This window comes from Erinaceus europaeus, chromosome 6 (genome assembly GCF_950295315.1).
Source record: "Erinaceus europaeus chromosome 6, mEriEur2.1, whole genome shotgun sequence".
NCBI classification, from domain to species: domain Eukaryota; kingdom Metazoa; phylum Chordata; class Mammalia; order Eulipotyphla; family Erinaceidae; genus Erinaceus; species Erinaceus europaeus.
This window is the reverse complement of record NC_080167.1, coordinates 46,597,213-46,623,801: the sequence shown is the minus strand read 5'-3', so window position 1 is coordinate 46,623,801 and position 26,589 is coordinate 46,597,213. Positions and strand designations below refer to the sequence as shown.

The 26,589-nt window shown below is 41.4% G+C and overlaps 1 protein-coding gene across 3 annotated transcripts in view; it reads right to left on the bottom strand.

Moving 5' to 3' along the window:
- Nucleotides 1–26,589, bottom strand: part of TAF3 (TATA-box binding protein associated factor 3) — a 164,885-nt gene that overhangs the window by 99,567 nt on the left and 38,729 nt on the right. Inside the window, exon 1 of one of the 3 annotated variants that reach the window (XM_060192133.1) lies at nt 4,478–4,497. The exons of the other annotated variants lie outside the window; for them this stretch is intronic. The gene's annotated coding sequence lies outside the window, so the exon portion shown is untranslated. Of the gene's footprint in view, nt 1–4,477; nt 4,498–26,589 lie in introns of those variants that run through there. 3 annotated transcript variants of the gene reach the window in all.

Sequence of the window (26,589 nt, the reverse complement as noted above, 5' to 3'; positions counted from 1 at the left end):
TCTTGACTCTTGGCCATCATAAAAAGTTCTCATAACGTTCGGAGCCGGGTTCACACACATCTCGGCTACTTGATGTAAAACGGTGAGTGTCTGCGTGAAAATTCATTTTGCTTAGCAATCGCCATAACAGAGGTTATCTGCTCACAAACTGCTCTAGATCCTTGGTGCTCTTAATCATTTCCTTAGCCAGCTTGTGTTCATTATACAAGAGACAGCCTTCTGAACAAAATTTAAGTCTTAGAGAAAATATTTAGAATAGTTCTAACTTAAGATGACTCCAGCCCATGCCCCCGCCCCCAATTAATGTCATGAGTATGAGTTTCACTTCCCAAGTAAGATTGGAAGAAGTAGCCAGAAAAAGAGAGAGTGTTGGAAGTAAAATAAACAGTAGTAGCAAGATGGGGAAATCAGAAAGGGAGAAACACTTACTGGGTGTCTGCAATGTCCTACAGTGCTTATGCCATCCCATCTAATTTTTACAGCACCCCTGTCGGATAGCATCATCTTCATTTTACTGGTGAGGAAGTCGGTTCCCAGGGGTCAGTGGCAGCAGTGACGTTAACTATGCTTCCAAAATGTCCAACAACCACTGCCACTTATTTCCAAATTTGTTCTACCAGCCCAAACAAAAAGTGTATAGTCACTGGGCAGCAATGGCCTGCTCCTCCAGCCTAACCAAATAAACTTCCATGCATACATAATTTTAAATGCATTCTTGAAATGGAAGATTAAAGGACAACCCTGAGTCCTCCCTTAGTGGTTTATTTTTCACATTACTCCAAGTTTGCAATCCCAAAGCTGTTTTCTGTATGTCGTAGAATTAAGTAAATAAGAGCACAGACTCAGCTTTGAATGGGAGTTGGTGTCTTTGGTGTAAACTCAGTACAAACTGTAGGCTTCTAACTTCTGCAATTTGTGGAGATGATGATGGAAACAGACATGTGGCTGGCTACCTGATGTGTCTCCTGGCTCTTTTGGCTAAGGGGTCCTAAAGCCAGAACTGCAGAGCACCAGTGACTAGTTCAAGTGACCTAATAATGCATTCTAAATCCCATTTTCCAAAACCAGGAGCGAGATGTCTTCAAGGAATGGCCTAGAGGCTGAGGATGGCCCAGTACTTGACTTATTATAAGAGACTCTTCTTCAACCCACCTCCACCAAGATGAGGTAGTCCTGAAGCCTGGCAACAGACCTGTTTACCACTATGCCAAGAAGGTTGAGTTCATGTTGTGACTGAGGCTTAAAAACCAGAAGTTTCTAAGAGGCTGCCCACACCCAGCGAACACATCAGCAGGACCTGTGGTGGCTCCATGCAAGTGAAGTGTGTTTGTCTGTATTTGAAGAGCAGAAAATTGTTGTGAAAGTACAAAGCCAGAAAGTGGAATAACAGCTGAAGCTTTTTTGAGTAAACTTAAAAATCAAAAAGCTTCTTTTACTAGAGAGACAAGCAGAGAAAGAGAGAGAGAGAGAGATAAAGAAGGAGAAGGAAGAGGAGGAGGAGCAGACTCTGGAGAAATGCTGATTCCAGACAGAGCTGGAATCATGTGGAGATGGGCCGTTGGGAGAGGGGGCCTGGAGGCAACATCAGGTTTGACTTAAACACTTAAAAATCAATGACGGGAATGGAGTACAACATGCTGAGTAAAACAAACATCTGCATGTATAAATTGCTATAAATACATAAAAAATAAATGCAGAAGGCAGGTGAGAATTAGGAGTGTCCTGTCCAGTAAGTGTCTATCACAGCAAGAACTGACCCACCTACAAATCATCAATGGATCAAAGCTGGCAAGTGAAATTTGATGGGAAGCAGAATTTTTTTCATGGATTCTAAGCATCTCTCCAGAAGGCAGTCATCAGATAAAGAAGAAAAGAATATCTTATAGTGGAGGAAGCTGGCAGGATCTCCATGGCAAGTAAAATCAATATACAACAAAAATCAACATCATGGTGCAAGAAAACAACGCAGTTTCTATAGAATTTGAATGCAAACACACAACCCGCATCTACTGAGGCAATGCCCAGAACAGCCAAAATTGGGAGAGGTTCTACAAAATAACCAGCTTTTCTTTGTTTGTTTTCAAAAGTGCTAGGTCCTAAAAGGCAAAGTGCTCCAGATTAAAGAAAATAAAGAGAAGTGACAACTACATGCAGCAGGTGACTTCTGATGGGGTGGGAAGCCAGGTACATTTCTGTGTTGTCCCCCCCCTCACTACCACCCCCCAAAAAACAAACTTTGGTTGTCACTGGGGTTTCACTGCTCTGGGCTGACTTTCACTGAAAGACAGAGAGGGAAAGAAACCATAGCACTGAAGTTTCCCTAGTGCATAAGGCATTTCCTTTTACTAGAGAGGAATAAATGGAATAGTGTGTATAATCTGTAGATTAGGTGATAGAACCATATTGATGCTTATTTCCTGAATAAGAAACATATTGATGTTTATTTTCCTGAATAAGAAACTTGCCTTTAGAAAACACAATTCGGGGGGCCAAGCAGTGGCACACCTGGTTAAGCGCACACGTTATTACATTATTACACAAGGATTCAGGTTCAAGTCCCTGGTCCCCACCTGCAGGGGGAAAGCTTCATGAATGGTAAAGCAGGGCTGCAGGTGTCTCTTTGTCTCTCTCCCTTTCTGTCTCCACCTCCCTTCTCAGTGTCTCTCTGTCTCTATTCAATAATAAATAAATAAATATTTAAAATAAAATTTTAAAAAGGAAAACACACCATGGGATGCCTGAGGTCCCACATCCCACATCCCAAAAGGTTCAATCCCCAAACTACTATAACCAGAGCTGATCAGTGCTCTAGGGAAGAAAGAAAATTTATACAACTGACTCTCATGCCTGAGGCACCAGAAGCCCCAAGTTCAATCCTTGGCAACACCATAAGCCAAAGCTGAGTGGTTATCTGGTATAAAGAAATATGAAAGTAGGAGTTGGGCGGTACGTTAAGCAAAAGTGGCACAAAGCGCAAGGACCACTGTAAGGATCCCGGTTTGAGCCCCCAGCTCCCCACCTGCAAGGGAGTCGCCTTCACAGGTGGTGAAGCAGGTCTGCAGGTGTCTCTCCTTCTCTCTTCATTTCTCTCTGTCCTATCCAACAACGACAACATCAATAACTACGACAATAAAACAACAAGGGCAACAAAAGGGAATGAATGAATAAATAAATAAATAATTTTTTTTAAAAAAGAAAGAAAATATGTACCTATGCAGAGGTTACAACACAAGCTCCTGTGTTGAATTATGGGCCCCAGATCAAACCGACGGGGTTTACAGTCAACAGTATTTATATCCTTTTCCCATATTTGGGAGCTACTCTGTTTCCTGATCCCACTGTCTAGTCCTATTTCCTATTCTGACATTATCTCCCCTGACAATACTTTTAGCCCACCTGCATGTTAGCTGTTGGGCTCAGGCAAAAATTAGTAAAGTCATGGGCCCCTTGGAATATACAAAATAGACTTCCTTTTCCAAAATGGAGACCCCAAATCTCATCTGCTATATTCTTATCTTTAGGTTCCTGGTTATTTAACAATTTGTTCTTCTTTATATCTTATTGCTATTTCAGCCACCAAACTGCAGATGACGCCAACCTGTCTTCACTGGATTAGATGACCTCATCGATGTACCCTGGAACCTCACCTCTTCAGAGCCCTGCCCCACTAGGGGAAGATAGAAACAGGCTGGGGGTGTGGATCAACCTACCAACATCCATATCCAGTGGAGAAGCAATTACAGAAGCCAGAGCTTCCACCTCCTGCACCCCATAATGATCCCAGAGGGATAAAGAATAGGAAAGCTTTCAAGGGAGGGGATGGGATATGGAACTCTGGTGGTAGGAGTTGTGTGGAATTGTACCCCTCTTATCCTATAATCTATAATCACTATTAAATAAAAAAAATTCTAAAAAGAAAAAAATGCACTTTCTTTATTTACTTTTGTAAGTAAAGAGGATCTATCATACACAGCTTAATTTAAACAATTCATTACAAATAACCAAAGGGTGTGTATAGAGAGAATCAGAATGATAAAAAAGGTAAGATGCAAGCATCTGGGAAATCTAGATGAATGTGCGGGAATTCTTTGTGTTATTTTTGCAACTTTTCTGTACATCTGAAATTATTTCAAAGCACAAAGTAGAGAGAAGACATCCAGTCTCTTAAAGCAGCTGAGTAACAGTTTTTGCAAGAAGCCCCCCGAGTGACCTACAGCACCAGTGACTCTCACACCCTCTCAGAGGAGCCTCTGCAGCTTCAGACAACCGTAACTGCAGCAACTACTCCTTATATGGAGAGAAAAATGTACCCGAGGACTTTTAATCCATTCAGGCGCCTTTTCCTGTGGTTACAATGTTTTCCCCCTGAAATCCATTCAAGAGAGCTCTCTGTCATCTTTCCGTTTAACTGTAACAAGTTCTTTTATTTAAAAACAAAACAAACAAATCAAAATAAACTACCCTTCATGCCTTTCACCTGAGGATTCCTGTTCTCATTTTCTTAGTATCATCCTTCTCCATGAAAAGAAGTAGCTGGGCCGGGTGTCTTCTCAGACCCTACCACAAGCCTGAGCTTCTTAGAGGCCAGGACTATATTTATATGCAGTGCTGGCTTGCTGGGATGGAGGGGTACGGGTGCTGAGGGTGGCCAAACTTCCAAGGCTAACATGCTACAGTTAATGTTTCTTTGAATATATCCAGTAAGCAAATCTCTGTGCTGTGCTAAGGGTTATATAAAACTTCCAAAAATTCGAGTAAGAAAACACCTTTGAATTTCTCCGTGTTTCCCTATGTTCCAAATGAAACGCACAGTGTGTCACTCTAGGAAGCAGCTGTGTTTGGTAACAGTTGGTGGGTACATTAAACTTGCCTGATTTTGAACCTACTACAGGTACTAAGTCAGTATCTGTTTAACTGAACTTATTATTTCTTTTCATTTTTCACTCTATGGAACAGTTGAGACTTCACAGAACAGTCCATGCAGAAGCCAATTAACTTTTGAATACAGATGATCTCTAGTGATAGTATTTCTACCTTACAAACACAAAATGCCAAGTTCAGTAATTTTTCTTTTTTTTTTTTTAAGTGAGGGCAGAAAAGGTAAGAACTTGTCCCGAGTTTCACAGTGAACTAGATTTCAGTTGAAACTAGAACTCAAGGCTTAAGGTTCCCTTGTCTGAGCTCTTTCTACTGTATCACTCTGCAACTTGATACTAAAATGCTTCCTCCGGATAACATTGTCTGTCAATACACTTAAACACCCAATAGTCTGACAGTTCCCCTCTAACTTAGGGTGTCTTACTTTATCTGTAAAACATACACATAATAAAAGCACGTTACTTATAAGGAAAGCTCGTGCTTTACTGCTAAACTTTGTACTATACTTGCTGTCTGTTTTGTGTTTGAGAGACAAAAGTCTCTTATCTCCTTCCTAATTTGCTCCCCCCTCTTTATGATATATGGTCCTTAAGAGAGACAGAGTTCTGAAATTATGACAAACTGCTGACATGGAATGTTAAAGACAGCTCCTTAAAGTTAGGAATACACAATATTAAAATCTAACCACAGACTCTCCAGATATATCAAAACACTGTGACACCAGGTAGAAAATGGTCTATGAAAAAAGCTAACTTTTGGAGTATTTTTGTGCCAAGGCTTGAACCCACCATCTCTACCCAAAAGAGCTAGCTTTTGTGATGGCGATAATATAATTCATCTGCTTTGTCTCTCTGCATATATGCTAGATTTGCAAAAATCAAGTAAGTTAATATGTCAATAGGTTATATGTTCTACAACACTCACTATCAAAAATGATGTTTGCCAGATTACACTGACGTTTCATGAAGTATAAGAAATTGATTCTGATAATCTCAGGAGTCAGGACAGACGCCATTCAGAAAATGCACACAGATGAGGGATCACTGCCTGGCAAAGTACAACTTAGAGGACCTTATTTTAGAAATATGGCTATTGCGGTCCGGGAGGTGGCACAGTGGATAAAGCATCGGACTCTCAAGCATGAGGTCCTGAGTTCAATTCCCGGCAGCACATGTACCAGGGTGATGCCTGGTTCTTTCTCTCTCCTCCTATGTTTCAAATAAATAAATACATAAATAAATAAATAAATAAATAAATAAATAAAATATTTTTTTAAAAGGATGATGGAGGACCTAGAGGGGGTTGTATTGTTATATGGAAAACTGAGAAATGTTATGCATGTACAAACTATTGTATTTACTGTTGAATATAAGACATTAATTCCCCAATAAAGAAATTAAGAAAAAAAAATATGGATGCGTTTATAAGAAACTGTCCTCCAGGCCAGCAATATTGCTTACTTAGATAGTGTGATGCTTCGCCATGTGCACGACCAAGTTCAAATCGGGCCCCACCACACTGAAGGTAATTCAGTGCTACAGACTCTTTCACACATTCTCTCTCTGCCTCTTTGTCTCACAGCAACAAACTAACAATGACAAAAAAAAAAATCCCAACAACAGATGAGTGGCTGAGCAAGTTGTGGTATATATACACAATGGAATACTACTCAGCTGTAAAAAATGGTGACTTCACCGTTTTCAGCCCATCTTGGATGGACCTTGAAAAAATCATGTTGAGTGAAATAAGTCAGAAACAGAAGGATGAATATGGGATGATCTCACTCTCAGGCCGAAGTTGAAAAACAAGATTAGAAAAGAAAACACAAGTCGAACCTGAAATGGAATTGGAGTATTACACCAAAGTAAAAGACTCTGGGGTGGGTGGGTGGGTGGGTGGGGAGAATACAGGTCCATGAAAAATGATGAATGAAATAGTGGGGGTTGTATTGCTAAATGGGAATCTGGGGAATGTTATGCATGTAAAAAAAAAAAAAAAAAAGAAGTAGAAACGCAAAGCAGAAATTGACTGAGTTTGGAGTATGGCACCAAAGTAAGAAAGCAGAAGTATACTAGAGTTTGCAGTGAGTATCTCCCTAATACTTCCTCTCCACTTTTCCAAGCTTTGGGTCCATGATTGCTCAACAATTTGTTTGGCTTTGTATGTTAACTCTCTTTTCAGTCACCAGGTTCCAGGTGTCATCAGGATGCCGGCCAGACTTCCCTGGATTGAAGACAACACCAATGTGTCCTGGAGCTCAGCTTCCCCAGAGACCCATCCTACTAGGGAAAGAGAGAGGCAGACTGGGAGTATGGACCGACCAGTCAACGCCCATGTTCAGCGAGGAAGCAATTACAGAAGCCAGACCTTCTACCTTCTGCAACCCTCAATGACCCTGGGTCCATGCTCCCAGAGGGATAGAGAATGGGAAAGCTATCGGGGGAGGGGGTGGGATATGGAGATTGGGCGGTGGGAATTGTGTGGAGTTGTACCCCTCCTACCCTATGGTTTTGTTAATTAATCCTTTCTTAAATAAAAAAATAAATAAATAAATAAATAAAATTAAAAAAAAAAAAATCCAAGAAGAAAAGAAACTCTGCATTGTCAGAGGAGACAGTGCAGCAAGATGATGCCAATCATCCAATCTGAGGAAATTTTCACAAGGATTCTGTGTACTTAACTGCTCTGAAACACAGTGCTCAGTGCTGTGGGGCTGGACAAGAATGACCCTGCCTTCTTGCATTCTCACCGCCAGTCCCCTCCCAAGCATCACCTACCCTGATATTAAATTTCATGACAGATGTTGCATTAGAAAATAAGCTTTTGCAGCTTGGACTGGGTTTGACGTATTGCCCTAAAGTAAAAGACTCTGGGATGGGGATGAGGGTGCAGGTCCTGGAAACATGATGACACGGGAGAACCTAGTTATGTGGAAAACCAGAAATGTTACGCACACATAAACTACTGTATTTTACTGCTGACTGTAAACTATTAACCCCCCCCCATAAAGAAAAAAGAAAAGAAGTGCTTTTGGGATGTGCAAAAAGTTTCAAGTGAAGGTACATTTCTGTTTTATCCCCCTCCCCACCCACCCAAACGCTGAAGAATAAACTCCTGAAATTCAAAAGTGGATTTCTTTATATGACCGTCCTTAGTGATACAGGTTGGTAAGAGTCAAATCAAGAAGCAGAACCAAAATCAAAACATATTTTGAAAGCCAACACAAAGTCAGAATGGTAAATAATTAACTACAGTCTACTAGATGGTCAAAGTGAACTGTCCAATAACTAGAGAAATAAAATAATGTAAACCCACCATATATGCAGTTATTTCAAATGCTGCCTGACTCATCTAAGACTTTCAAGAGTCCATTTTATTATCACCCTCTGGGCCTCACTATCACCTCAAATAACTGTTGTTTCCACATAAAATCACTTCTTATTACTGCTGTCCATTTTAACTCATGCCAGAGAAGAGGGTATCGTTATTTTAAAATAGATACATTATGCATATAAAAGTTTGATTCAAAACCATGTAAGATAAAATATGTAACAAGTATTTGTGACAACTGAAATGCAAAACTGCATTTCACTGATAGTGTTCAAAATATTTAAAAAAATCTTTCGTAGTAAGTTTACAATTCATTACAGACCATATAATTCAATATGCAAAATGAAGAAAGGCAAATTTATATTCAGGGCGAAATCTCTTTGAGGAAAAAAAATTAAAAACCAGTATTCTATTTGAAAACAGTACTTAAAAAAAATCTTAGCACAGACATGTCAAATATCTCAGAAAATCGTATTTGCTTAAGCCTTCAGCTTCACAGAGATATCTGCACTAGGATCAGGACAAGTCTAGTAAAAGTAAAGTAGCTGAATTCATTATAGTTAGTGGGCGTGAGGGGGTTTGCCTTGCAGCTAATTTTTTGGGTTCTTCATTTACACAAAAGTTTCTTCTAAGACTGTTTATCTATCTGGTTCTTTGAATTCTTTTTCATTAAAACGTTTATTTGTTTCATCAAAATACAACACATACAAAGTACATATAAATGTGTGGTTTAATTATTTTCCACAACTGAACACAATCTGATGGACAGAACATTACCAGCACCCCATGATTCTCTCATGACCCCCATCACTGCCATTTGTCCTTACCACCCACCCCACGCCTCCAGATTCCACTACTTGGCCCTCTAAGAGCATCAAAGTTGTAGCTCTGGCTTCTTTCATTGCACTGCATATTTGAGAGAGTCCTCAATATTGTGAGCAATTTGTGATCTTTTTCGTTGCTATATAATATTCCCAAGTAAGTCTACTCACTCTGCCCCTCACAGACCTGTGAACCTTCTTTTGTACTTGTTCTTTCATTTTCTTGAAGAAGGCTTACCAAATTGCCTAAGCTTTAGTCCTCACAAAATCAGGATCTGCTCCTTGCATGAAGTACCCTGTGTTCTTTTAAAAGTTATGCTGGAGAATAATGAACACAGGAAGATCAGAAGCACACTCTCTGTGACTGCTTCTTCTGCAGAGGGGTGGCATAAAGTATGCACTCATGAGTATCCACTGAATAAAGGCCAAACTGGAAAGCTGAGTAAAAGTCACTAAAGAGAAACTGGGGCAGGTGAGGAGGCAGAAACAGTAGCTCAAATGGACTCTGGCCTGGAATCCTCATTCCACTGTAGGAAGAACTTCTCTGGCTAGTCCCTTCTCAAAAGAACACACACTGTCGTTGTGTGTTAGGGGCACTCAGAGGTGAGGCAGGGCCACTGATAATCATCACACGGTTTAGGAAGAACTAAAAAGCCTCGCACTGTGCTCCTGTCGGTAGGTAAGTAGCCTTTCAGATCTCAGTGCTGTGCCTCCAGGATGAGCCTGAGACACCTTTTTAAGTAGAATACTTGCAAAATCAGAGGGCACCTCTGTCCTGCAATCCTTAGAGTCCCTTACTGTTAAATAAGAATGACAAAAAGCAATTCTCCCCACCTGCAGAGGAGTCGCTTCACAGGCGGTGAAGCAGGTGAAGCAGGTCTTTCTCTCCCCCTCTCTGTCTTCCCCTCCTCTCTCCATTTCTCTATGTCCTATCTAACAACAACACCAAACAACAATAACTACAACAACAATTAAAAAAAACAAGGGCAACAAAAGGGGAAATATATATCAATTTCTACTTTGTACTTTACTAAGAGTAAGTGGAGTTGTCTGGGAGGTGGTTCAATGGAGAAAGAATTGGTCAAGCATGAGGTCCTGAGTTCAAGCCCCAGCACTGCACATGCCAGTGTTTCTCTGGTTCTCTCTCACTTTCCCTTCTCTCAAAAATATTTTTAAAAAAAAGAGTATGGAAATTCTAACTACATTATGATTGTGCCATGTTCTCATTCATATTCAAGTATTTAAGGATAAACAGGCTACTACTTTTTGGTATGCATCTTAAAGAACTGAGCAGGAAATTCCAAGATTGGGTGGGGGTAGATAGCATAATGGTTATGCAAACAGACTGTCATGCCTGAGGCTCTGGAGTCACAGATTCAATCCCCCAACACCACCATAAACCAGAGCTGATTAGTGCTCTGGCAAAAAAAAAAAAAAAAGAAATTCCAAGATTATGGGGAAAAAAAATAAAACCAAATAAACCTCTGCTGAAAACTCTGGATCAACAAATATGACTGCTCTTCTACTCAAAGTTTCAGAAGTAATGTAAAGGTAAGTATCTTTTTCTTTAATATTTATTTTCCCTTTTTATTCTTGTAGTTATTATTGCTGTTGTTATTAATGTCATCATTGTTGGATAGGACAGAGAGAAATGGAGAGAGGAGGGGAGAAAGACAAGACACCTGCAGACCTGCTTCACTGCCTGTGAAGTGACTCCCCTGCAGGTGGGGAGGCTCAAACCGGGATCCTTAGCCGGTCCTTGGGCTTCGAGCCACATGCACTTAACCCACTGCGCTAACACCCGACTCCCAAAGGTAAGTATCTTAAGTCCACTCACAAGTGAAAGAAAAACCCAGCCCCTGGGGTACACATGACCCCCTGCCCCTGCACCTCAGTTGCTAGCAATAAAGCTAAATTCACAAATTCAGGTACCCTCTTTAAAAATTAGGATGCTGTGCTAGTTACTCTCTAAAGACTCTTGAAGACTGGTAACAAGCTCACTTATTCTAACACTCTTAGCTGAAGTTGGGGGTCACAGAGAAGGAGGCCAGGAGGTAGCAGTGAGTGGGGGAAGTATTGGATCCTCAAGCATGACATCTTGAAATCGCTCCCCTACATCAAATGTACCCAAAGGATGCACTAGTTTCCTCGTTCTCTCTCCTTCTATCCCTCCCTCTCTCATTGTCATACTGAAATCTTTAAAAAAAATTGTCGTGGGAAGGCATTTATTTTAATTCAAAAAAAGGACAGTAACAGGGGGAAAAAAATAGCATCGCACGTGAGAGCTCCATTAAAAAAAAAGTGACAAGCAGATAGGAAAGTGAGTGACTTGGGTAAAGGAAGTTCCAAGAGATTTGAAAATCAAGGCGACAGTTTTATTTAGATTTGTCAAAGATAAAGGAAGTGAGTGGAAGTATAAGCAATAGATTGTGCTGTCCTATTTTCGGTAAAAGAAAGTCTCACTGGTCTATTCGGGGAGGAAGCAGTATATGTAAAGCCCAGGGGAAGGTTTCAAGAAAATAAAGAGATATCTGGCACTCCTTCACAGACAGAACAGCCAGAGAGCTTTCAGGACAGTCCATTTATACTTTCAAATAAGCTAAGGGAAAATACAGAGTAAAATGTAATTAATTCCCATAGTTTGGGGAATTCTCACCTAAGGACGGGAACATGTCAAGACTGTCACTCTCTCCTCTTACCTATGTGGACAGTAGACTTGTTTCCAAGAACAGAATTTCAGAGGCCGTCCAAGTTTAACTCTGACCAAGCAAAACAGGAAGACTCTTGGGGAGTCACAGGTATTTTAAAACTCCTGCTCTTGATCTTTTTCATCCTAAATGCCTCCGTACAACAGTTCTATTTAAGTTCAGAGACAACAAAGTCCATAGTTGGAAATTCGGAGATGCCCTACACCTGAAGTTAAAATATTCTTTTCATGTAAAGATCGTTTTAAATTAGGGATAGAAACAACAACACTTTATATTACTTTAGCAGATTAACTTTAACAACATTTATTTTTCTCTGATTATTCTGTGAGTATTCAGGAAGAGAGATAAGAAAATAGAAAGCACTGGACAAACTAATTTGTACACATGTCATTTTTCTTTTGGTTTTGATGTATCCCCCTTTATTACACAGAAGAGACGAAAGCTGAAGAAGGGAAAACGCGTTTTGTAAATAGAAATCTTAAAGTTTAGTAGTAATGAGATTTCTATCACTTGGTTGTTGTTTGATAATTTTCTGTCAGTAAAAACAGCCCCCAAGGGGTTTTTTTTTTTTTTCATTTAATTTGTTGGCTTTTGAAACCAAGTTTGTTTTTTATCATCACCCTGATTAAAGTAGAATTAAAATGTTCAGCACGAAAAGAAAAAAGCTGCCACTTTCTGCAATGTACTATTCCATTCCTTAGCAGATGAGAATCAGTATCTCTCTCTCTCTCTCTCTTTTTGAGTAATCTGACACTAGTGATTGGGTTTTAAAAGGCCCATTGTTCTATTTTTAAAGCTCTGATGTTTTTAAAATTGCAAGAAGACAACAAGACAGAAATAGCTTGGGAGGAGAGAGCCCACTGAGCTCAGCTCACTGCTGTCTGCGGGCTCCTCTCAGGAGTTCTCCACACTGGCCTCCATACTTTCTGGTTCTCTCTCTCTCTCTCTCTCCTGCCACATGCTTAAGTCATGGGGGTGGGGGGATAAAAAGGGAAAGAAAAATTAATTGGGCTGATGCTCAGGAAGCGTCACTGTTCTCCGGCCAGAAAGAGAAATGGCTAAGGGGGTGGAAACACAGTCCCATATTAGAAAGATGAATAAATGCCAGGCTCAAAGACCATCAGTTAGAGGGACTTTAAAAGAACCGGTCACAATGTCTAGAAAAGTGCCAGATGTTTATATTACCTTCAATTTAAATGGTCAAAGAAATAACTGGTGCATAACGTACAGACAAGGAGAGGGAAAGGAGAGGAAGAGGGAGAGGGGAAAAATAAGGGGCAATTTATGACAGCAATAGAGTGTATTATTCGCTACCCTATAAATAACGACTGAAAACCAGTGCCAAGTCTTCTTTGGTTAACATGCAAGTCAAGGAAACCTCAGGAAAAGACTAAAACTTATCTTTAACTGAACAAAGAACAAAATCCGGCAAATTTTGGACAATTAACAAAAGCATGAACATAAGCAGACACAAAAGAAATCTAAACTATATGTCCATAAAGTTTAGGAAAGCTTTCTTTTTAGAGGAAAAGCACTGGAATTCAATACAGGAGGGCCTTTAGTGCATGTGTTCGCAAAGGTTGTGATATTTGTAGGAAAGCTCTGTATGACCTGTACGTGAAGGAAAATTAGCATAATCAAAAATTCTAATCCGGTAGTGGGGCTTCAAACAGAAAATCAACCAAGAAATAGCAAAGTAAAATATATCCTCTGTTTTCTAACAGTCTGGAAAGTAATTCTTTGAGTAAGAAGAAAATAATGACAAGCCTTTTTTGTCTTTAAACATATAGTTTATTTCTTTTTTTTGTCAGAACACAAATTCTAATAATTACTCACCATTAGATCTTCATAAGTATAAGAGGTCTTCATTTTCAATGCTTTTCCCCAACTAAGGAAGCAGAAATCTTACACAGGAAGATTCATGCTAAAAATTACTTTCATAACAAGTTCAGATTCTATTTGTAATTTACAAATGGCTGGTAATGTTCTTTTGCACTTTTCCTTTTAAAAGATTCGGTCTCTAAATTTTAGCATTACAGGCTTTTATCTGGAGCAATTATGGATTTCTTAAAAAAAAAAAAAAAACATGACTTCAATCTAAGTTCCTTCAAAGCATCTGCAAAATTAATTATTCTCCAGAGTGTCACACAAATAAATAAGAACAGTAAGAGGTATGTTTTCTGTGACAAGCTCACAGCTTTGAAAAATCATTAGGAGCTGAGCAATAATATTTCCAGTGCATTTTACTATTACCTATCGATCCTAATGCACTTGACTTATCTGCAGAGATAAAACTTATCTTGACCTTGCTGAGTACAAATCGCCTGGACAGAAACCCAGGGAACACACAGCAGACAATCATTACCCAGAAGACACGGGGAACTGAGAGCACTCAGCACAGCTGCTTCCACTACAGGGAAACTTGCTTCGATCTCACGTGGTCATAAAGCGATGAGAAAACCACAGTCTTCTATCAATTGGCTAAAGCGCACCAAGTTATTTTTCGCAGACAAACCTAGTGTGCTTTCACCAAAGAACTAGCACTACTGTTTTATGGGGTTCTGTCATTTGACTGTTCTTGAAAACACCTGGTTCCATCTGCCAGACGACTTGCCCCAAAGCGCCGAGAGTGAAACTATTAATAATATGAGGACGGGAGAAAACGGGAGTGCCAGGACGGCTAGCGCTGGAGACATCTGTAACATCAGAGGAACTCACGAAACAAAAAATGAGAGTTTTCTGAAGGTACATTTCAGTTTTCAGCTTGTGCTTTATTCTGATTCCTCTAAAACTGTACTCACACACAAAAGGTAATTCTAAATGTTCTTTAAAATCGTATGGTAGCTTCCTTGAATAGATTTTCCCTCTGTTTTTATTATCAGTGCAAACTGTTAAAGTGACAATAAGTTATCTATCCTGCTTTTCAGAATTCGTGGCATTCACCCCAAAAGTAAAGGTCTGATTTGTTAGCAAATATAATTTCAACAGTCCTTTTGCTGGGGTTTTCCATAAAGTAAAAAACAAAACCAAAAAAACTCCTCCAAGGAAATGCTGGTTAATTCTATAATTTTAGATGGTCACCAATCAAATATTAAAACTAAATTATGAAGATTCCAAATTCTCGACTACTTTCTTTTCCAAATCCTAGAGCATGAATTTCAAATGTATTAAATTACTTAAAAATTGTAACGTCCTGAAAATTATATATCTAATAATCTATAGTGTAGTTTGAAATCTGATTTCTGTTTTTAAGCTACTTACGGAGATTTGCAGATTTACAGATAAATTATGACTTTAAGAATTACACCTCTTAAATAAAAAATAAAAAAAAAAAAAAAAGAATTACACCTCTAACAACTTAAATGTGGGCTGAGATCCTGGAGAACTTCCCTGCCCCCAGACATTTCCTGAAGTGGCTGGAGTGTCTACATTTTTACTATCCCTTTACGTAACATTTATATCTCTGGAAGAAAGAGGTATAATTCTAATTGTGTTCTAGTACACACTATTAAGTAGCCAGGTATCTGTATCACTGTCTTAATTTTAAGGAACCATGAAGAGGAAATTAAAGATAGTGGAAATTAAACAGAGAATCTGCTGGTAGACCAGTGGTTTTTTTAAGAAGTCTCAACAAATGCTGAGGATTTTTTTTTTTTAACCCTGCAAGAATTCCTTGGCCCCATTATTATTCAGAGCACCTGAACATGAGATATTAAGATCATGGCACACTGACTGCTATTTCTTAAGATAGGACCAGGCATTTTAAATGCTCCCTGTCGAATAATTTGCACCGAACACCTAAATGAAACTCACTAATTTTATATATTTCCATCTACAATATTGCTCAGTGCTGATAAACTGCAGTACAACTTTCTACATTTTCGTAGGCACTGGTGCTACAGAAAAGAGGACAAACTTAAAAAAAATGCAAACTCTGCCACAAAGAATAAGGCTCCATTGCTAATTATACAGGGAACTGATTTTAATTACACAGAGAACATTGCTTTTAAAAACACTTTCCAAACTGCCAAAGCAGATGGGGGAAGTTAGTGAATCAATAACATCCTTCTAGTGTGTTACAACAGTGCCCTCTACTGGTTACGGCCAAGCATTGCCGGGGAAAAGGCATTTTACTTAAAAGCAAGCCAGGAAGAACTTGTAACTATGGGAATGTTGCTTCTAATATTAATAATGGAATCCAATTTATGTCAGCTTAATTCTAAATCAATATTTAACTTGACATCTGAAAGGTTTATCTATGCCACCTAACTATGCATCTCCTGACTAGAAAATGAACTGTATATTTTAAAGTGATAAATATTAGAAACATTTGGATAGTCCATCAACATGACTTCACTTAAAATTTGCATATTTAGAAAAATATATAAAATTTAAGTTTATTCAATGTATAGTTATCCCAAATTTTCAGCCTCAACACACATACAATGTTTATCTTAAGTCAAAAGCTGTAACAGCTACTTATAATCAACTTAGGTTCAGAGAAAATTTCTCCCACTTTTTGTAAGTAGCAAGTATTTATTTAGTCAATGTCATTCTTATAAGAATACCCCTGGGGGGTCGGGTGGTAGCACAGCGGGTTAAGCGCACTTGGCACCAAGCGCAAGGACCCGCTTAAGGATCCCGGTTTGAGCCTCCGGCTCCCCACCTGCAGGAGAGTCGCTTCACAGGTGGTGAAGCAGGTCTGCAGGTGTCTGTCTTTCTCTCTCCCTGTCTTCCCCTCCTCTCTCCATTTCTCTCTGTCCTATCCAACAACGAACAACATCAACAATAAAAATAACCACAAGGCTGCAACAAGGGCAACAAAAGGGAAAAATAGCCTCCAGGAGCAGTGGATTCATGGTGCAAGCACTGAGCTCCAGCAATAACCCTAGAGGCAAAAAAAAAAATACCCCTGGATATTTCAGCAACAATTAATAATCTATGCGCGGCACGTGTATCTCAATAATGGCAAAAAATAAATCACAATGTGAGATTTAGAGCTACCCCTATTTTAAATCCTACACTACAAGATAGAAGACATTTTAAAAAGTGAATAAAATTGAAGGACACATTCTAGTGATTTCTCTAGCCAAAAAAAAATTTTTTTAATTCCCTCATGTCGAGAACTGAAGAAAAGTGCCTGCTATCTCTCCTTATATGTAAATACACAATTTCTATCACTAATACACACCTACATCTACACCATAGATATACTTTAAAAAGCAGTATAAAGGGTATAGTGCAACGGGTTAAGCAAACAAGGTGCAAAGCGCAAGGACCGGCACAAGGATCCCGGTTCAAGCCCCGCTCCCCACCTGCAGGGGGTGGAGGTCTCTTCACAAGCAGTGAAGGTCTGCAGGTGTCTATCTCTCTCTCTCTCCCCCTCTCTGTCTTCCCCTCCTCTCTGTCTCTCCATGTCTTCCATGTCTCTCTGTCCTATCCAACAACAGTTACTGCAATGGCAACAATAAAAACAAGGGCAACAAATGGAGAAAATGGCTTCCAGGAGCAGTGGATTCATAGTGTAGGCACCCAGCCCCATCGGTAACCCTGGAGGCAAAAAAAAAAAAAAAAGGCAGCAGTATAAGAGCCTTGCAGCTGTAAAAAGAACCACTCTGTTTTACAAAACATGCAACTCTGAGCTTCTAGAGAGGTGATTCTTTAAATACATTCTTTTAGCAACTTAAATATGGGGCGGGTAGGGCAGCCAAGAGACCATGAACAATACAGCCACCAGCAGGAAACTATAGGGGAAAGAGTGAACGGTGGTGGTGAGGTGCTATTGAGAGGTTTAAGGAAAGAACTGAAGAAAGAGAAGGAAACAGAAGTCTGTCTGGTCCTGCTGTTAGTGACGAACCAAAGCTCTGAAGGGAGAGGAGACTTGTGGCTGGTTTAACCAGTTACCAACTCCACCTGCAGGGGAGTCGCTTCACAGGTGGTGCAGCAGGTCTGCAGGTGTCTGTCTTTCTCTCCCCCTCTCTGCCTTCCCCTCCTCTCTCCATTTGTCTCTATCCTATCCAACAACATCAATAACAACAATAATAATAACCACAACAGTGGTAAAACAACCAGGGTAACAAAAAAGGAAAAAGTGGCCTCCAGGAGCAGTGGATTCGTGGTGCAGGCACTGAGCCCCGGCAATAACCCTGGGAGCATAAATAAATAAATAAATAAATAAATAAATAAATAAATAAATAGTTAATGAACTATTAGAAACTCAATTAGCCATATCCAAAGTGAAGAAACAGGATTCACAATGACCAGTGAAAGGAGAAGAAATAAAAATAATTATGGAAACACCATTAGTGGTACAGTGGAGAGAATATGACCTTATGAGGAGGGACTTTTTTCTCCCTAAGGCTTCACTCTGAAAGACAAAATTGGTTTCTGACACACCATAGTTCCAAAGTACAATAATGGCTGATAAGACTTTTAGAATAAAAGGAAGGGTTATGGATTGCATAGAGAAAAGGATTCATTCAATCTCTGGTTCTTGTGATCAGCTTATTTCCTTTAAAAAAATATTATGAGAGGGAGAAGGAGAGAGAGAATAAGAGAGTGCCAAAGAGTGAGTGTGCAAGAGATTCAGATGCCAGAGCTCTACAGTTTTAGAGTAAGACAGAGCTAAGGATTGAACCTGGGGTCTCTGGGGCTTCAGGTATGTAAAAATGGTGCAGTAATAGATGAAGCTAGCTCCCTGGCCCCTTAGTTTTAGCAATATGAAGTAGGGAACAAATCCTCCCTAGACTGAGTTGCCCCCACCTTGCTGATACCCACATCTTTCACTTTCCCTCGTGATGTAAACATAAAAGGTGCTCACCTGAAATCTCTAAATTTAAATCTTAAGAAACTGGGATCGAACACTGTATGTGAAGATTTTAAATCCCAAGAAATGGCCTCTTCTCTGGACCCATCAGTATTCAGGAGTCAGGCATGATAAAATAGGAAATGGGATTTTTTTTTAAAGCAGTTTACACTAGAAAAATACAAATAGTTCCTAAGTAGCAGTCACTGGCAATTAAGGCATGCGAGACAGAGACATGCCCAGCAGTCTGCATGACGCAGACCCAAATGCGTCCAGCCCAGCAGTGGGAGAGGTGGCTCAGGCTGTTTTAGGAACACCCTGGTCTGGTCTTTCTGCAAGGGAATCTGGAATCTGTATCAACAGTTTTTAGAAGGCTGCAAAGGGGCCAGACAGTGGCATACCTAGTTAAGTGCACATTACCATGCTCAAGGGCCCAGGTTCAAACCCCCAGGCCCCACCTGCAAGGGGAAGCCTCACAAGAGGGCCAAGTGTGCTGCAACAAATAAACAAATAAATAAACAAATGGCTACAAGCATTTCATCAGTCTAGCAATTCTACAACCAGGAATTTCTTTTAAGACAATTACTAGAAACAGGAACATTCCTAAAACGAACTTCCTGGCTTCCTTCCACCCTGAAGTCCCTACTTTACCCTGCTCTATTCCTTCTTTATGGTTCCTGTTTATTAAACATTTTGTCCTGCTTTCCATCTTACTGCATTTCAGACTCCACATCGCAGATCCTACTAAGATTCCATCCTGACTGCCCTGGGTAGAGGCCTTAAGTCTCACTTCTCCTGAGCCCTACCCTACTAGGGAAAAAACAGGAGGAGCAGGCTGGGGGTATGGATCAGCCTGCCAATGCCCATGTCCAGCAGAGAAGCAATTACAGAAGCCAGAACTCCCACCTTCGCACCCCAAAAAAGAACTTTGATTCAGACTTTCAGAGGGGATAAACAATAGGGATGTTTCCAGTGGAAAGGGTAGGAAACAGAACTCCAGTGGTAGGAACTGTATGGAATTATACCCCTATTATCTTACAACCTTGTAAATCAATATTAAATCACTAATAAAAAAAAAAAAACTAAGGCGAGAAAAAAAAAAGTATTGGAAACTACAAGTAGGGTCTGAGAGACAGCACACACACCTGGGAGAAGCCGGTTTTGTCACAAGCACTCAGGCACCACCCAGGTCCCAGTCCCTGGTACACCCGCATGGGAGTACTATGCACTGGAGGAAGCTTCAGGGCTGCAGTGGTTCATCTTCCCTCCCTCTTTCTCTGTATTTGTAAAAGTCAGCCTGGAGCAGTGAAGCCCCAGGGACAACAATAAGAAAAAAAAAGTGTAAGTATGTGGACAATGAAAGAACTGGCTGGGAGTAGTAGAATTGTATAGTCGAGAAGGGGGTGGGAGAGGGAGAGGGAGGGAAAGAGAGAAAGAGAGAAATGCTAAACAGCAAAAAGATTAGAAGGAAGTAGGTGGGTGAATTAATTATGAGAGGCCCTCAGGGTACAGTACTGCAGTACTGCGCTGTCACTGGGTGAGGTAACAGACAGGGACAGAAATTCACAGTAAGGGGAGGAGGAACACAACAGAACAGAGGAGGGGCAGTGTCTGTCGTCTCACTGCGGAAACCATGAAAGGTAGACCTACCATAAAGAGGAGGCAGCGACACCACCTTTCTGTTCTCTCACGTGTATTTTCAAATCTTTTCAAAATCTTTCTTATACTGTGGAGTTTCTATTTAAACAATAGCAACATGTCTTGGAGAGATGTAAAGTTGTACCCTGTGATGACCAGAACCACATAAATCAGTATTTCCTGAATAAAGTGACATAAAAAAAAGTGATCCGGGATATGGCTGAGTGGTTAACACCTTGGACTCTCAGGCATGAGGTCCCAAGTTCAGTCCCTGGCAGCACATGTACCAGAGTGATGTCTGGTTCTTTCTCTCTCTCCCTGTCTTTCTTCATTAATAAATAAAATATTTTTAAAAGGGGGGGGAAAGCAGGGCATGAGGATAGTGTGAGAGCTTCAGATTAACACAGTACAAAACAGGAGAAAGTGTTTGGTGGTGTGTGCTTTGCATACTGAGCTCCCAGCCCAACAGTCCCAAGGCTGAAGGCCCTTCCAGAAGACAAAATGGAATTATGATGAGGACCTTAGACTCTGAGGTGAGATCATCTGAAGCTACTTGGCTCTTTCCCCATCTGAGTGGCCTTAGAGCAGTTCTCAAAAGTTCTCCTGGTGTGCTTTCCATCTGAAAGGATGTGGCTAGTAATACTTGCCATGCCATGTGGGCTCTGAGTCAAACAGATAATCGTAGTTATTGCATCACTGTTGAGTGTTCAGTGTTTTGGGGAGCCGGAAGGAGAGGGCAGAGCTTCACTACAGCTGTCAGTTCATCCCTACCACCACACTGTGAGGCTGGTGCCCTTTCTGTCGAAGATTTCACAGGAAGAAGCAAGGACTTGGAACACGAAATCACTCGTCCAATAAAACCTGATTAAGACAGCCACCCAAACTATGCCCACAGAGTGTGGCTCTGACCCCTGGACATCACTGAGCAGTGCTGCTGCCGTCTGTTCCTGTAGTTGCTGCCACCTAGTGATTTCCTAGCTTACTTCAGAGCAACCCACCTGTTAAGAAAGATGATTGAGGGAGTTGGGCGGTAGTGCAGTGGGTTAAGCGCAGGTGGTGCAAAGCACAAGGACCGGCATAAGGATCCCGGTTCCAGCCCCTGGCACCCCACCTGCAGGGGAGTCGCTTCACAAGCGGTGAAGCAGGTCTGCAGGTGTCTGTCTTTCTCTCTGTCTTCCCCTCCTCTCTCCATTTCTCTCTGTCCTATCCAACGACAACAACAATAGTAACTACAACAATAAAACAGCAAGAGCAACAAAAGGGAATAAATAACAATTTTTAAAAGTTATAAAAAAATAAAAGTTTAAAAAAGATGATTGAAAACTACTTTTTTAAAAAAAAAAAAAAAACCATAACACTGCTCAACTCTGGCTTATGGTGGTGCAGGGGATTGAATGTGGGACTTTGGAGCCTCAGGCAAGACAGCCTCTTTGTATAACCACTATGCTATCTACCCTCCACCCTGAAATCTACTCATTTTGGGTAGCAAGTACATCTCCTTCAGAGCTATGCAGGGCTGATTCCTAAGCCCTCAGACATCTGTTGGCTGACCTCGTGTGAACACACTTAGAGGTTGCGCCTCCCTGGACCGCACACACTGGATATGCTCCATGGGTCTGGACGTGGAGAAACACACTCATCTCAGCTAACTCTGAGCCCAGGTGTGACTCTTACACAGGTCAGGGAATACTGGTCTTTGAGTTCCTATTTAAACACTGGACTTCCTGAAGCCTCCTCACCAGTGTAATAATTTCAGATGCCACTAAGTACTAGCTCCTTACTGTAAAAGGAAAAATAGCTTTTCAGCACACACATGAAATTGTCATTAAAAACTGTTTCCCTTTGTTTGGGATTTACACTGTATCCTCATCTAGAAGTCAATTTATCTGTAAAGCTGGAGTCACCATTTCAGCTGGGGAAGAAGTAGGAGAAAGCAGCAGAACTTCTGTCTTGTCCTGGGACTGGAATTCATCCTACCCACAGGCCCCTACTGTGGAGGGGAGGGACCCCTCTGAGATGGGCTACAATGCAGGGGCCTGGCCACCTGCTCACCTGAGTTCCAGGGCCCTGGAGAAAAGAGATGGGGCGGATAAAGTCTCAGGTCAGAGCTAAGAGGGAAGCCTTCCAGAACAGGCTCCCATCATGAAAGGGAGTCTTGGGACAAGACAAGGACAACAAGAGAGAGGGAAGGACAGGCCAAGTAAAGTGGGCCAGGGCACTGCTTCCTGGTCTGGAACTCACCTGCTGTGCTTACATGCAGACACCAAAAGAGGGCGCTGTGGGGTGCAAAGAGGGATCTGAAGCAGCAGGATTCTGCCAAAGGTTGGAGGAACCCACACAGTGACTAATCAAAAGGAGACTACCATGGAAAAGGAAAGCAAAACTGAAAAAAGCAAATACTCAACACTGAAGCATTCTATTTTAAGACAAGCTAGGGGACACTTAAAAATTATGCAAGCTATTAAAATACAGCAAGTTAGAAAAACTCAGAAATGAGGCAATATTAGTCAAATAACTAGAAAAAAGATCTGGGGGGCCAGTTGGTAGCACACAGCCAAGCACACATAGTACAAAGCTCAAGGACAGGCACAAGGATACCAGTCTGACCCCCCAGCCCCCCACCTGGACAGGGGTTGGTCACTTCGCCAGCAGTGAAGCACGTCTGCAGGTGTCTATCTTCCCCCCTCCTCTCTCCACTTCTCTCTAGCCTATCCAACAACAAGAAAAATGGAAAAGGATGGTTGCCAGGTGCAGGGGATTCATAAGGTAGGCGCCCAGCCCCAGTGATAACTCTGTAGGAAAAAAAAAATTTGTTAGTGACAATGACTGATCAATAGAAAAGAAGCAAATGAACGCACAACATCTCAAGAGAATGAACAGGTGGGGAAAAATTTGAAAATCAAAATGAAAGGACTTGAAGGAATTAAATAGAAATTACAATTGAAAGACAAAAACAAGAGAAAATGAACCTCCGGCAAATGGTTAACAGAAAGAAATCGTGGAAAAGGAAAGTTTTGGGAAGGAAGAGAACAAACCTTGAGGCGGTAGGTATTTCAGGAAAGTTTTCCTGTGGAAAGCAGACACAGTGTATCTGAGAAGATCAAACTCAGAACTTCCAAAGCCTACTTGGGTGAAGTTGACAGAATGTTTAGAAAAAAAGGAAAGAAGCTCACTGTGCTGCCACTCAGAGAGAACAGCTGCTTACACAAGAAAGAAAAGATCCTAAGTGAGAAGGTCTACAGAGCACAGGATGCACCCCAGACCTAGATGGTGGTTTTGAAGGACAGTGTCACAGAAGGAAAACTGGCATTCAGTTTCCAGGCCTCAGACAGAGCCTATGGCATCCACAGGGGACTCACACTCTCTGGGAGAGAGGAGTCCCAAACCGTCTCCACATGAAGGTGGGTCTGCCTCACCAGATGAGGAGCACTCAGAGAGGGGAGTCTGGAATCACATCAGGGCAGAATCCTGCAAAGGAGAGTCTCAGATGGGTGTGTGTGTCTGTCCCAGTTTCTACATAAGCACTGTATCCCCCCCCCCCCCCCCCGTCTCTTGCTGACCTCTGCACTATACAGGAGTAAAAATGGCACGAGCAGCTCAGACAAGGATACAACAGCACACCAGTTACCCAACAGAGCTGGAAACTGACATCCACACAAAACCCTGAACTCAGACATAAACAGCAGCGTCCTTTACAACTGCCACAACCCAGAAGCCACCAAGGCATGCTGCAGTGCGGCAAAACGATAAGTGATCTGTGCTCCACCAGACCATGAAATAGTGTTTCATACTAAAAAAGAAATGAGCTATTGGGCCGGGGAGGTGGCTCAGAAGGGTAAGAACAAGCCAAACCCTGCACGAGGCCCAGGGTTTTAGCCCGGACAACACCTGAGAGCACCATGGACAGCACCAAAGGACGGGCCATGGACGGTGGGGTGGGGCTGCTTTGTCTTTTCTCTTTCTCATAAAGCAGATAGTAACTCTTTACTATCCAATAATGTGTAGCCCTTAGTAGCACTCATTAAATGTGTGTTGAATAAATGGTTTATTCTGAGAGAATTTACTATTTATTTCAGATCCAAGCCGACACACCTGGCTCTCAAACTCTGCTTCACCTCAGGAGCAATGTGTGACTTTGGGCAACTGGGTAACTTCTCTTCTCAGGGACTTGGTTTTTCCCAGCACCGACGAAAGGCCCCTGAGGTCTGAGCTTTCTGAGCTGATCTAAGTGTGTGCTCGATTTGACGTCTAGCTACATCAGGCTTGTTGAAGCCAGTGGGCAGTAAGGGCTTGGTCACCTTAAACAAGACACAGGAAGGGGACACGCAGAACTCTACAAAATCACCATCGACAGTTGGTTTCCCATTGTTCAGGGCGGTAGAGGGAGACTGCTTAGTTCTCAGTCTTCTCTCACTTCAGAGCAGCCAGTTTGTGGCCTCAGCCTGCTTGGAAGAGAAGGGATTTCTTTTTTTTTTTTTTTTTTGAGAAGGGATTTCTAACTCAAAGTACAGGCCAGGTTGTTTCCGAAGCACTTGGGCATTTTTCTGTCCTGGTTGTGTCTTGGATTAGCTAAAAACCTGTAAGGCGGGCCGGGAAAATAGCTCACTTGGATAGTGTGCTGCTTTCCCATATGCATGACCCAGACTCAAGCCTGGCCCTCACTGCGTTAAAGAAAGCTCCAGTGCTGTGGTCTCTTTCACTTTCTCTCTCTGCCTGACGGGAAAATGTTAGAATGATAGAGTCGGGCGGTAGTGCAGCGGGTTAAGTGCACATGGTGCGAAGCGCAAGGTCTGGCGTAAAGGATCCTGGTTTGAGCCCCTGGCTCCCCACCTGCAGGGGGAGGGGTCGCTTCACAAGTGGTAAAGCAGGTCTGCAGGTGTCTATCTTTCTCTCCCCCTGTCTTCCCCTCCTCTCTCCATTTCTCTGTCCTATCCAACAACGACGACATCAATAACAACAATTCTTCTTCTAGCGTTTGCCAACAACAACAATAATAACTACAACAATAAAAAGACGGGCAACAAAAGGGAAAATAAATAAATAAAGATAAAAAACCTTAAAATTTTTTAATGATAATAAAAATAATAAAGGGAAGATGGGGCAAGGGAAATAGCATAATGATTATGCAAACAGATACTCATGTCCAAGACTCTGAGGTCTCAAGTTCAATCCCCGTACCATAAGTCATAAGCCAGAGCCGAGCAGTGCTCTGATTAAAAGAAGAAGAAGAAGAAAAAAAAATCACTGCTGAGAATTTAGCAACCAAGGTCAGTTTTCTGCTTCCTGGGTCAGTTCTGGTTTATGCCCCCATGGAAACAAGAAATCCGGGAGTCCTCCTCACTGGCCAGGAACAGCAAGGAATCAGCCAGTGAACTAACTCCAGTGGCTCAGCTGTCACTAGGAGACTCTAAAGCACTCAGTACCAGAGGAAAGACCAGTAACAGAACTAAGTCCAAAGTACACAAAGTACCGAAAGCTGCCTGAAGGGTCAATCACTGCTCTGGTGATTAGTTCACTGTGGCTTCATAACAAATTTTTTTTTTCCTTTAAAATTAAAAATTCCTTGGGATTGACCCTTTAAAATTTTTTTTTTAATTTATTTGTTATTGGATAGAGACAGAAATTGAGAGAGATGGGGGAGATAGAGAGGAAGAGAGACAGAAACACCCACAGACCTGCTTCACCCCTGTGAAGCGACTCCCCTGCAGGTGGGGAGCTGCTGGCTTGAACTGGGATCCTAACCGGTCCTTGCGCTTTGCACCACGTGCGCTTAACCCGCTGCGGTACCACCGACTCCTGGGGACAGAACCTTTTAAATAGCTGAGCCAATGGCCATTTTGATAAAGCAGCTTTGTCACTGTGGGATAAAGGGAGATAACAGAATTTTTTGTCTCTATTATAGTAAAGCAGAGCTCAGGTGCTAATATGCTATTCAAATCTATTTGTAATCTGCCAAGCCGAGAAATCCTCACACTCCACTCTTCCTTGCCTCTACCTCCCCTCAATAATTCAACTAACAAACAGATAAAGTTTCTGAGGAATCCCTAACTAAGGTCAGCAGAAAAGAAAAAATTCAGAAACGTTGAGAAGAACCCTAGGGTGTGATACAGCTGAAAATTGTCAACCAGTGAACTGGGAAAGCTAGTAACAGTTTCATAATTTCTCTCACTTTCTCCTACCTTCTTCTTTCTTATCCTTAACAAAACATCACTTAAGATACTGAGGTAAATAATCATTTTTTTTAAAAAAAAAAGAAGGCCATGAGAAAGCCAAGTGCCTTCCCTGGGTGAAACGTATACCCGTGTGAAAGAAAAAGTCATTATTTCCCTCAAATCAAAATACAATCACCCTTTCATGAAATAACTCACAAATAGGATGAAGAATTCAAGCAACATAAAATCGAAATGCC